Here is a 13,977-nt window from a genome sequence, read left to right as displayed (position 1 = left end):
GTGGCAGCTCCACCGGCTTTGCTCCCTTCATCCCGAACCTCTCTAAGACCTTCTGTATGTAGCCCCCTGAGATAGATGCAGCACCCTCCGGGCTCGGTCTGTGAAAATCTCCATGCCTAGGATCTTCCTTGCAGGGCCCAAATCCTTTATCTCAAACTCCGAGATAAGGATTCCTTCAGATCCTGCACAACCTTCCTACTCTTGCATGCTATAAGCATGTCATCCACATACAAGAGTAGGAACACCCTAGAACCATCCTCAAGAGATTGAACATAAACACAGGGATCAAACTCACACCTGAAAAGTCCAATGCTGCACACATAGGAATCGAACCGCTGGTACCATTGCCTCGATGACTGCTTCAGCCCGTACAGTGACTTCTGCAACAAACAAACTTTTTCCTCTGATCCTGAATCCCTGAAATCGGATGGCTGCTCCATGTAAATCCTCTCCTCCAAATGCCCATGAAGGAATGCCATCTTGACATCTATCTGTTCCAGCTCTAAATCCTGAGCTGCTACAATGCTCAGCAACACTCTGATGAAAGTATGTCTGACGACGGGAGAGAAGACCTCACTGAAGTCGATGCCTTCCTTCTGGGAGTATCCCTTGGCCACTAACCTCGCCTTGAATTTGATACCTCCCTGCTCTGAAGGCCCTTCCTTGTGACTGTAGACCCATTTGCAGCCAATGGGCCTCTTCCCCTGTGGCAACGGTACCAATCACCACGTCTGGTTCTGGTGGAGAGACTGCATCTCCTTGGACATCACTTGGACCCACCGCTCTCTGTCCTGGCTCTCAATAGCCTCCTGATATATATATGGGTCTCCATTTGCTATCACCAGGGCATATGACAGCATCTCCTCGAAGCCATATCGGTCTGGTTGCCTGATGGTCCTCTTGGGCTAGTGTAGGGCAACACCGATATTAGTCCTCGATCCAGCTCGCTCCTACTGGACCTCTCCACCTCGATCATCCATCCGAGTCCTCTCCACCTGTGGAGACACCTTAGGTAGATTCTCTATCTGAATGTCATGTCCTCTCGTAGTACCTGCAAGAGGCAAAATCAAAGAGGTAAGCTGTCCAGCAGTGCCCTGCTGGACCTCCTCCTGCTGCTCCTCCATGCCTGCTCGCATCCGTAGGACTGACTCCTCATCAAAAGTCACATCTCAACTAATGATGACCTTCTTTTCCAAGGGATCCCACAGCTGGTATCCCTTAACTCCTCGTGGATAGCCTAGAAACACCGTCTTGCATGATCTGGCGTCTAGCTTGCTCCACTCACCAGCTCCAATGTGCACATAGGCCGTGCACCCAAATACCCGTAGATGGCCCAGCCCAACTGTCTTCCCAGACCACACCTCCTCTGGAAGCCTGCCATCCAACCTGGTGTGAGGTGATCGATTGACCAAGTAACCCGTTGCATCAATTGTGTCAACCCAGAATGCCTTTGGAAGCCCTGCCTGCAGCCTCATGCATCGTGCCTTTTTCAGAAGTATTCTGTTCATCCTCTCGGCCACCCCATTCTGCTGTAGAGTCCCCTTAACTGAGAAGTGTCTTCTGATCTCACACTCCTCACAGTAGTCCTGGAACTCTCTGCTAGTGTACCCCCCGCCATTGTCTGACCTTAGACACTTCACGCTCCTCCCCTGCTCCTTCTCTACCTCAGCTCTCCAGATTTTGAACTTGGTGAAGACCTCAGACTTCTCTCTCATGAAGTAAATCTAGAGTTTTCTTGAGAAATCATCAATCAGGGTCATGAAGTATCTAGCCCCATTCCTAGCTGAAACTGGGGCTGGTCCCCACACATCTGTGTGTACTAACTCCAGAGGGGCTGCACTGTGGGCTGTACTGATGTTGAACTAAACTCTCCTCTACTTTCCCATCTGACAAGGCTCACAGATCTCTCCTGTAGCACCATCCTCCAGATCAGAGATGAGTCCTCTCCTGCTCAACTCCCTCAGCCCCTTGTCACCATGTCGCCTAGGCAGTAGTGCCACATCCTGTAAGCCCCCTGCTGGTCCTGTGCTGCAGCTACTGCATCAGACTCTCCGGTCACCATAGATCCCTCCATGCGATAGAGGTTATTGTCCAACCTCCGCATCTCATCACTACCATAACTCCATTGGAGATATTCAGTACTCTGCTTCTAGCCCTACTGCTGAAGCTGTATCCACTGCGCTCCAAGTAGCCTAGTGACACTAGATTCTTTTCCAGCTCCGGGATGTGCTTTACATTTGTCAATGTCCTCACAATCCCATCAAACATCCTCACCCTAACTGTCCCTATCCCAGCCACCTTGCAAGGATGATTGTCGCCTAGAGTCACTGATCCCTCATTGTCTTGGTGTATGTCGCAAACCAAGACCTGTGTGGTGTGTAGTGATGTGAGCACGCAAAGTCTAGTGTCCACTCCTCTGTGTAATGCCTGTGACCATCTGATACCACAAGTAGATCATCCTCCACTTGCTGCCCAGCAACTGCACTCACTGATTCTGAGCCACTTCTTTCTCCCTTCTTGCTCTTCCATAGTGGATATTCTCGCTTGAAGTGCCCAAACTCGTTGCACTTGAAGCATTTCATCTCTTTCTTTCCCTTTCTGGACTTGGACCACCCCTTGGACTTGCTTCTGCCTCTACCTGTCCTCTCTCCTACTGCCAAACCCTCCTGGGGAGCTCGATCTCTGGTCAACTTTTCTCTTTGCTCATTAGACCTCAGCACCGAGACCATGTCCTCATATTCCAGAGTCTCCTTGCCGTAGAGCAGTGTAGTCACCAAAGAGTCATATGATCCTGGCAGTGAACACAAAAGCAACAGAGACTTGTCCTCCTCATCCAGCTTCACCCCGATATTCATCAACTCCGTGCACAACTGGTCGAACCTCTGAATGTGGCCAATCACATCAGATCCCTCCTGCATCCGAAGACTGTACAACCTCTTCTTCAGCATTAGCTTGTTGCACATATTCTTCCCCATATATATGGTGTGCAACTTTGACCAAAGGCCCTTCAGGATCTTTTCTTCCAGCACCGAATACAACACCGCATCCGCCAAACATCCTCTGATTATTGAGCATGCTTTCTTCTCCAACGATGCCCACTGTCTATCTGTCATTCCCTCAGGCTTCTCATCCAAAGCCTGATCCAGATCTGCTTGCACCAGAAGATCCTCCACTCGGATTTTCCACATAAATTTTTTTTCTTGCTATCAAACTTCTTGAAATTGACCTTCATATTGCTGCCCATGACTGGATCTAAGCCAAACAAGCAATATAAAATCAAGAAGTATAGAATATACCTTGATGGTACCTTGCTGAAAATTTTCAGCACTTGGGATCTTCAACTTCTAGCACTTGGAACCACTTCCTCACCATCATGGCTCTGATACCAACTATTGGAGCATGATCCTAGCTCCTCCCATGGATCTTGGGTCTAGAAAAACCAGCAACAAACAAATTTGGAGACTTCTGGACTCGATCGAAGGCCCCTGACGAAATCAGCCTGGTTGTTGTTTTCTTCGTCAGCCTTTTGTTCCAGATGAAGAACGCCTCCAAGATCACCTCTAAAAAATCCAAGATCTGGTACCCAACCAGATCAGGCCTGAACCAAGATATTCTAATTCATAGATCTCAAATTGGAGCATTCTAGATAGGGAAAAAGATAGATAGAACCAGACCTTACAGATCTGTCCTGCTGCAGCCTTTCCTGTAGATCTGTTGATGGAGATCTCACCCGTGCCTCAAACGACCTCAGATCAACTCCAGATCTGAGAGGAACATGTACCAACCTATTCTCAAGAGATTCTAGGTCTTGGACCTAATGTTTGGGTGGCTTCAAAAGAGGGAAAGACAAAAGGGATGGTGGCACAAAGTGGGAGGGGATAGCGCCTCCCCTGCTTTTCCTGCCTTTTTGGGACCTGGCGGCAAGAAACCTTAGGGTTTCTTGCTTCTGGGGCATGGAGAATAGCTGGAGAGAGAGGGAGAAGAGAGAGAGAGACTTGGGAGAAAGAATTTTTTGTATTCCTTGGCTTAATCAAACCTATACAATGCATGTATATATAAACATAGGGTCAAGTGACCCAAACCCAAAACTCCCTTGACCAACTCTATGGGAGATTAGGTTAACCCAAGCCCATATACACCCATGACTCGACCTAATCTTACCTATCCTTGGCTCAGACCTGGCCCATAAAGAGTTGGTCCCTTGAGGCCCACATAACCTAGACCTCAAGAACCCGAAAGGCCCACAGCCTTTCAACCTAGGGCCCAACTAGCCCTAAAGCCTCTATGAAGCCCTCATGAATGATGGACCTTGGCCTTAGCCTTGGTCCCCTGGGCCTTGGGCATACCACCTGGATCACAACAGGGCTATCTACTGGAAGAGTTCCAAGCAACACACAGTGGCTGATTCAGTTTGCGAGGTGGAGTATGTCGCTGCATCAGATGCTGCCAAAGAAGCGGTGTGGCTCAGGAAATTCATCACCGAGCTCGGAGTAGCACCCTCCCTTGTTGGTCCAGTTCTGCTCTACTGTGAAAGCTCTAGAGCCATTGCTCAGGTGAAGGAACTCAAGGCACACCAGCGGATGAAGCATATTCTGCACCGCTACCATCTCATCCCGAAAATTATGGATCGAGGTGACGTCGACCTTCAGAAGATCAACAGAAAGGAGAACCTGATCGACCCATTCACTAAAGCCATTATGGTGAAGGAGTTCGATGACTACAAGTCGAAGATGTGTATTAGATATTGCACCGATTGGCCTTAGGCCAAGTGGGAGATTGTTGGGAATAGTGTCCCAAAGCCAATCGTCAGCCTGTTGGTGGTTGTGCTCATTTTTGTATATGTACATGAATTATGAATTAATAAAAATTATTTTGATATTTTTTATCACAAAATGTTTCATCTTCTAATGAACTCCTATGTTGTGGTGAAGTCCTTAGGACTATTTAGACTCGACAAAGGAGGATTTGTCGTTTAGTCCTTAAATCTGTTCGCGATCAAATGATACGTTGTTACCAAGAACGACAATGTTTATCAAGCATAGGTCGTTGTGTGCCATATAGGTTGGTTGTCCTCTTAACCAATGAGTGTGGAGACACTGGTATGGCATGCAGGTGAGATGTAAGGGTACATCTGCACTGAACGTGACCGACTCCGGAGCTATTTCTGCTGTCAAGATTTGCTCCGATGGAATATGGGTATAAATGTCCCTCCGACCTGAGACTGCCACGGTGACTTGCAAGCAACTCACTATACTTAGACACTGGACTATCTGAATTTCTAATTCAGTGATGGAAGGCTGCTGGGTATAGTCAAGTACTTGACTGTCGGTGCGTGTGTCAAGATGGGATTGACCACTCCAGTTTAGGAGCTGTGTACAGTCATGTTTCAATTTAACAAAACCTTGGCTAGGGTAGTCTTTGTGAGGAGTCACAGGACTGTTTGAGTTGAGCATGATTGGATGATCTAATCAGGGTGGACAGTTTAACCCTGAGTCATCCTAAACACAGAGGTCAAAAAGATGAATTATACAGTAACCATATTCACATAGGTTCTGAGTGTTGCGATTATGACTATTCGACCTATCCAGACATCGGGTACCATTATTGGATGGTCACTTCGATTAGTACAGGAATTGGTTCCTGTGCTACCGGCTTAGGTTCGAACCTGCGGGGTCACACATATTAGAGGTTCCTATCTGATTGATAGCTGATGAAGAGTCCTTCATGTCTGAGATTCTATGATCGAGAATCAGGATTCTCTGATCATGAATTCCATACATTTTGGGTACCGGGGTCAAGAGTCCCACTGGTTTGGGACTCTTCGATCAGGGTTACATATCGATGAATTCTGATACCCGATTACCCATCAGATTTGGACTCAATATTTATGGAAGGTTTAATTAGTAATTTGATCACTAATTAACCCAATTTGATTGAGTAATTAATTTTGGATCAAGTCCAATTGAATTGGATTCAGTTGGGTTTGACCCGATTAGGTTAAGAGTTGACCTAATCGTCGAGATGGTTTGATCCCTGATATGATCAGAGGTTGGGCTTAATCAATTCCTGATTTGATTAAGATTTTATTGAGTCTAATTAAACTTAATTAATTTGGGTTTAAATTAGTCTAATTGGACCTAACTTATTTGGTTCAATTAGGTTGGTTTAAATAATGAAACCACCTTGACCCATTCTCCCTGCGCCACCTCACTTCCACTGCACCCATTTGAATTCACGAGAAGGAAGTTCTCAAGAATTTTTTCTCATGCAAAGCCCTCCTCATGCCCTACTTTAATGCACCAAATGAGTGGATAAGGATGATTGGTTGGCCATTCAAATTCAAAATAAAGTTTGAATTTGAATGAGCAACCAATCTTAGCGCCTTGATCTTATCCTTTTTTAGCATCCTATTTATTACACGAGAAAATATTTCTCATGAAATCACTCACGCACAAATTAAGCCATGCACTCCTCTTCTCACGCCCTTAGTGGATAGGAATAAATTGGTTTCCATTTTAATTTAAAATTTGATTTGAATTCAAATGTGCAATTACTCATCTTTATCCTCTCATGTGGATAAGACATTTGACATTGTTTTAAAGGAGGAGAAGAGTGGGGCGTGTGCAAGAAAAATTTTGGAGAAAAAATCTGGGCGTGAGGAATCCTTGTGTGCAAGGTGAAGGTCTATATCCTTCCGAGAGAAAAAGAGAAAAGAAAGAAAAAGTGTGCGCAGGGTTTCAGTGAGTTCTTCAGGGTTTCAGCTTGGAGTTCAGGAAGTGAGAAGGTGAGCTACGAGTGTTGTGAGCCCATCAAATTTTAGGAAGATCTTCAACATCCTCTCAAGCATGTCTGCTAACGATCTGGAGCATCCAAAGAATCGACAGATATCGATCGAAGGAGTTCGATCAGCATCGACCATCGAAAGGGCTCTACAACGAGCTAGCACTCGTGAGGAGTCGATCAGATCAGGAGCTTCATGTGGATGATCTCAGAGGCCAGACACACTGTGTGATTGCATCACGATGATTAGACTCTTCCGATAATGATCAGATTACGGCGATCTACTACCTGCATAAAGGTATTGTGTTCTGAACACATTACAGTAAAGTGTTTACTGTTCAAATTCGAATTTCAAATTTAAATGCATGCATGCTATATATCATATTTAGATTCTAGTGTAGGATAAATTTTTATTAATTAATTAGATTAATTAATAATTTTCACTATAAAATAGTGATTTTGAAAAGTTTTAAAATTACCATTTTACCCCTGTATTGATTTTCCTCACAATGGCATATATGATAGATCCCATGGCCGAAGCATATGGGACTCTACTCATACGCTCTCTCTCTTCAAGAGTTATCGGACAATCCTTCTTAGAGAAAAAAATTTCATGGCCTATCGGTAGATAGCCCTTCTTTAAATTCTTCATGCTGAACCTCTTCAGCACAGTGTCTATGTACATGGACTGGGATAACTCAAGTATCCTTTTAGATCTATCCCTATAGATCTTCATTCCTAGGATGTAGAATGCTTCACCCAAGTCCTTCATGGAGAACTGCGATGACAACCAAACTTTTATTCTCTATAGTGCGGGGATGTCATTTCCAATTAAGAGAATGTCATCCACGTACAAGACAAGAAATACCACAACTGGACCATTTGCCTATTTATAGATGCAGTGCTCTTTTCCATTCTTAATGAAGCCATACATTTTGATCACCTTATCAAAATACATATTCCAACTCCGAGAAGCTTGCTTCAATCTATAAATGGATCTCTAAAGCTTGCACACCTTGGACTCATCTGTAGATGTAAACCCCTTAGGTTGTATCATATACACCTCTTCGGTCAGCTCTCCATTCAGGAAAGCTATCTTTACATCCATCTGCCAGATCTCATAATCCAGATGGGTAGCTATTGCAAGCATTATCCGAATGGATTTGAGCATTACCACAGGAGAGAACTTCTCATCATAGTCAATACCATAATGTTGATGATACCCCTTGGCAACCAGATGGGCTTTATAGATCTCCACCTTTTCGTCCGCATCCCTCTTCCTTTTGAAGACCCATTTACAGCCAATGGGTTTAACCCCTTCAGATGGGTCAACCAATGTCCATACATCATTGACCTTCATGGACTCAATTTCAGATTTCATGGCTTCAAACCATTTCTCAGAATTAGGTCTTTGCATTGTATCCATATAGGTGATCGAATCCTCATCATTCTCATCGAGTTCGATGGGATCACCATCCCAGATCAAGAAATCGTAGTATCTGTCTGACTGATGCGGTACTCTACTAGATCGCCTTAATGGTGCAGATACATTGGGCTTTAGATCTGATCTAATCAAATCCAACTCAGATTCAGCTATTGGTGTCGGTCCTTCTACCTGTTGAAATTCATCAAGTTCAACCTTAGAGGCAATGGTTCCTTCACCAAGGAACTTTTTTCTAAAAAGATTGCCTTAAGGCTGACGAACATCTTTTGTTCATCAGCATGATAGAAAAAATATCCTTTGGTCTCTTTGGGGTACCCTATGAATGTGTATTTGTTAGACCTAGGTCCAAGTTTATCTGTAACTAACTATTTGACATAGGCCGGGCACCCCCAGACCCTAAGGTGTGAAAGTGCTGGCTTACGCCATGTCCATATCTCATATGGAGTCTTAATTATAGACTTACTTGGAATCCTATTTAATAGATAATAGGCTGATTCGAGTGCATATCCCCAAAAGGATATCGACAAACTGGCAAAACCCATCATGGATCAGACCATATCTAATAAAGTCTGATTTTTCTTTCAGACACACCATTATACTGTGGTGTTCCTAGAGGAGTCCATTGAGAGAGAATCTCATTCTCTTCTAGATATGTGAGAAACTCACCAGAAAGGTATTCTCCTCCTCGGTCAGATCGAAGAGTTTTAATACTCTTTTCAGTTTATTTTTCTACTTCACTTCAAAATCATTTGAATATTTAAATGAATTCGACTTATGTTTCTTCAGATAGACATATCCATATCTGGATAGATCTGTTGGGAATAGTGTCTCAAAGCCAATCATCAGCCTGTTGACAGTTGTGCTCCTTTTGTATTAGTATATAATTATAAATAAATAAAAATTATTTTGATACTTTTTATCACAAAATTATTTCATCTTCTAATGAACTCCTGTGTTGTGGTGAAGTCCTTAGGACTATTTAGACTGACAAAGGAGGATTTATCGTTTAGTCCTTAAACCTGTTCATGACCAAATGATACGTTATTACCAAGGACAATAACATTTATCAAGCATAGGTCGTTGTGTGTTATATAGGTTGGTTGTCCTCTTAACCAAGGAGTGTGGAGATACTGGTATGGCACACAGGTAAGATGTAAGGGTACATCTGCACTGAACGTGACCGACTCCGGAGCTATTTCTGCTGTCAAAAATTGCTCCGATGGGATATGGGTATAACTATCCCTCTGACCTGAGACCGCCACGGTGACTTGCAAGCAACTCACTGTACTTAGGCACTGGACTACCTAATTTTAATTCAGTGATGGAAGGCTGCTGGGTGTAGTCAAGTACTTGACTTGTCGGTGCGTGTGTCAAGATGAGATTGACCACTCTAGTTCAGGAGCTGTGTACAGTCATATTTCAATTTAGCAAAATCTTGACCAGGGTAGTCCTAGTGAGAAGTCACAGGACTGTTTGAGTTAAACACGACTCGGATGATCTAATCAGGGTTGACAGTTTAACCCTGAGTCATCCTAAACACAGGGGTCAAAAGGGATGAATTATATTGTAATCATATTCACGTAGGTTCTGAGTGTTGTGATTATGACTATTCGACCTATCCGGATATCGGATATCATTGCTAGATGGTCACTTCGATTAGTACAGGAATTGGTTCCTGTGCTACCGGCTTAGGTTCGAACCTGCGGGGTCACACACATTAGAGGTTCCTATCTAATCTGATGGCTGATGAAGAGTCCTAATGTTCATAAACTATGAGTCCAATGTGTCTGGGACTCTGTGATCGAGAATCAAGATTCTCTGATCACGAGTCCCACATATTTTGGGTACCGGGGTCAAGAGTCCCACTGGTTTGGGACTCTTCGATCAAGGTTTCATATTGATGAACTTTGATACCCGATTGCCCATCGAATTTAGACTCAATATTTATGAGAGATTTAATTAGTGACTTTTTCACTAATTAACTTAATTTGATTGAGTAATTAATTTTGGATCAAGTCCAATTGAATTGGATTCAGTTGGGTTTGACCTGATTAGGTTAAGTGTTGATCTAATCGTCTAAGTGGTTTGGTCCCTGATTTGATCAGGGGTTGGGCTTAGTCAATTCCTGATTTGATTAAAATTTTATTGAGCCTAATTAAGCCTAATTAAGTTATATTTAAATTAATCTAATTGGGCCTAACTTATTTGGTTCAATTAGGTTGGTTTAAATAATGAAACCACCTTGACCCAAACTCCCTGCGCCACCTCACATCCACTGCGCCCATTTGAATTCACGAGAAGGAATTTTTTGTGAATTTTTTCTCATGAAAAGCCCTCCCCACACCCACTTTTGTGCCCATATGGATAGATAAAGCTGATTAGTTAACCATTCAAATTCAAAGCATGTTTGAATTTGAATGGATAACTTATTTCTTGTGCCTTCATGCTTATCCATCTTTTGCGCCACATAACTTACACGAGAAAAGGTTTCTCATGAAACCTTTCCACACACAAAGAGTCCACGCCCTTCTCTTCTCACACGATAAGTGGATAGGGATGAGTTGGTTTGCATTTGAATTCAAACTCGATTTGAATTCAAATGTGCAACCACTTATCTTTATCCTCTCACGCAGATAAGACACGTTCGACATTGTTTTAAAAAGGAGAAAAAGATGGGGCGTGTGTAAGAATTTTTTGGAGAGAAACTTTGGGGCATGAGGAACCTTTCTATATGAGATGAAGGTCTAAAACCTTCCGAGAGAAAAAGAAGGAAAAGAAAGAAAAAAAGGGCGCATAGGTTTTCTTAGTGTACCCTAGGGTTTCAGCCTGGGGTTTGGGAAGTGAGAAGGTGAGCTACGAATGTTGTGAGCCCACCAAATTTTAGAAAGATCTTCAACATCCTCTCAAGCATGTTTGCTGACAATCCAAAGCATCCAAAGAATTAGCAAACATCAATCGAAGGAGTTCGATCAGCATCAGCCGTCAAAAAGGCTCTACAACGAGCTAGCACTCGTGAGGAGCCGATCAGATCGGGAGCCTCGTGTGGATGATCCGTAGAGGCAGACATCCTGTGTGGCTGTGTTGCAGTGATCAGAGCCTCCCGACGGTGATCAAATTGCAGAGATCGACTACCTGCATAAAGCATTATGTTCTGAACACATTACAGTAAAGTGTTTACTGTTCAAATTCGAATTTTAAATTTAAATGCATGCATCTGTATATCATATTTAGATCCTAATGTAGGGTAAATACAATTAATTAATTAGATTAATTAATATTTTTCACTGTAAAATCATAATTTTGAAAAAGTTTTAAAATTATCATTTTACCCCTGCACTGAATTTCACTTCATATGGTATCAGAGTAGGTTCTAAGATATGATATATGAATTTGCATGCGTAGATTAAATTATAATCTAAAAGTTTAAATTTAAAATTTGAAATTCAAAATTTAAAATTTGAATTTTGAAAGTTGTTCAACATTCAAAATTCAAACATTTGAAATTCAAAATTTGAAATTTAAATTTTAAATATGAAATTCAAAATTCAAAATTCAAAAATTTGAAATTCAAATTTAAAAATTAAAATTTGAAATTTGGTTGAAATTCCAAATTTAAATTTCAAATTTCAAATTCAAAATTTAAAATTCAAAATTTGAAATTCAAAAATTTAAATTTGAAATTTTTTGAAATTTAAAATTTAAAATTTGAAATTTGAAATTTGAAATTTAAATTGGTATATTTAGATATACTTGATCTAAGTAGCAAGTAATCGAATTGGGTTGGTTGCCATGACCATCCGGTCATAGGAGAAAAGTAGGGTTTAAAGGCCCTCTCTTCCCATTCGATGGGGTCTCCTATGGCGGTAGGGGTGCCACTGTAATTATATCCCATACAGATGAAGCAGCGAAAGAACTTAATTGTAAAGGTTCAATTATAAAATTTATTATAAATATGTTAGATTAGATCTAAAGGAATATTCATGATTTATTTTGATTGAGTTATTTTCTGTTATGTAATTAGCAATAGGATTGCTATTTATGAAATGTGCTGATCTATTTGTGAAATGAGTCAACATGTTTGGTGAATAGAAAATAAAACCTTTCAAATTTAAAAATTATTTTCGAAAAGCCAAACCCTGACCCATCAGCCCAAATACTTAATTAAAAGAATTAAGTGTTGTCAAGTTGGTCTAGAATTGTGAATTAAGACCTAAGACAATTGCATAAACTTGTGGGTCAATGGGTTAGATGGATTAGATCCATAATTGGGTTAGACCTAAGGTTAGCTTAAAGAAATGGACTAAATTAGAGTAATTGGTCAAATATAATCAAAAGTTGAATTAGATTAGGTCAAGAACACTCTAGACTCAACTCCAATAGTTGTAGTTGAATGGGTCCATGTCTTTAACTAGACTAAGATGGACTTAATTCACGGCTACGCGGTGGAACCCTATTTACTAAGTTGATCAAATTAAAACTAATGAACCGATTGATGTCTAAGGTAAGTTCGATAATTTGACCAGTGGTTCTTAAGTGGGAGCTACTCGCATTGATTTGATCTCTGACGAGTTAATGGCATATTCCCACCACTGATCTCACTTACCTGGCCAACATGGTGAGTTAGGTTTTGATTAGATTACTTGGTGATTAGAGCTCACCTATGTCATTAGGTAAATCAGTGTGACTGATTTAGGTGCTCCTAATGCCGGCTTTAATTAAATCCTTTTTTAATCTGACTTGGTGAAGTCAGTGGGAGGATTGAAATTGGCTGAAAATTTATTCTCTTCTATCCTTTAATAAAATCTTCAAAAATTATTAGGTCCTAAAAATGATTAAGTTATAGTGATAACTAAGTCATAGCCTCCCATTAAGTGAGTGATAATGAGTCCATTAGTTTAATAATCATTGGAGGCCCAAAGGCCTGGTGCTTATTGACTAATGAAATTATCATTCATAATATGATTGTTGGGTATAAAATACCCGCAGCCGAATTCGACATCAGCACGGCTCCGCCCGGACTCCTACGGGAGCCGGGCTCCTCCTTCAACAGCAGTACGGCTCCGCCCGGACTCCTACGGGAGCCGGGCTCCTCCTTCAACAGTAGTACGGTTCCGCCCGACTCCTACGGGAGCCGGGCTCCACAGTCGACAGCAGTACGGCTCCGCCCAGACTCCTACGGGAGTCGGGCTCCTCCTTCAACAGCAGTACGGCTCCGCCGGACTCCTACGGGAGCCGGGCTCCTCCTTCAACAGCAGTACGGCTCCGCCCGGACTCCTACGGGAGTCGGGCTCCTCCTTCAACAGCAGTACGGCTCCGCCCGGACTCCTACGAGAGCCGGGCTCCTCCATCGGCAGCAGGACGACTCCGTCCGGATTCCTATGGGAGCCAGGCCCCGCCTGCAACTTCAGTTCCGAGAGGGTTTCACCCGGACTCCTACGGGAGCCTAGCTCCGACCTCAGTCTCCGACCTCAGCATCAGCCGCTGGAGCCGAACCCCACCCACGACCTCAACTGAGGGGGGGACTCCTCCCGGACTCCTGCAAAGGCCGAACTCCGACCGCTGCCGAGCCTTGATCAACAGATCCGCGTCCCTTGGCAGATAACAAGAACTGCCAAGATCCTGTTCCACTTCCTGTAGTGGATTCCGCACGGCTCCACCTCCCCCTGCGACAGGTGCTGCACGATCCCACTACTCTCTGACAGGCTGTGTCGACAGCTATGATGCTACTCCGCTCCCTGCGGCAGGTGCTGCAC

The sequence above is a fragment of the Elaeis guineensis genome, chromosome 11, assembly GCF_000442705.2.
Source record: "Elaeis guineensis isolate ETL-2024a chromosome 11, EG11, whole genome shotgun sequence".
Lineage (NCBI taxonomy): Eukaryota > Viridiplantae > Streptophyta > Magnoliopsida > Arecales > Arecaceae > Elaeis > Elaeis guineensis.
The sequence above is the reverse complement of the archived record's forward strand: the minus strand, read 5'-3'. Positions refer to the sequence as shown.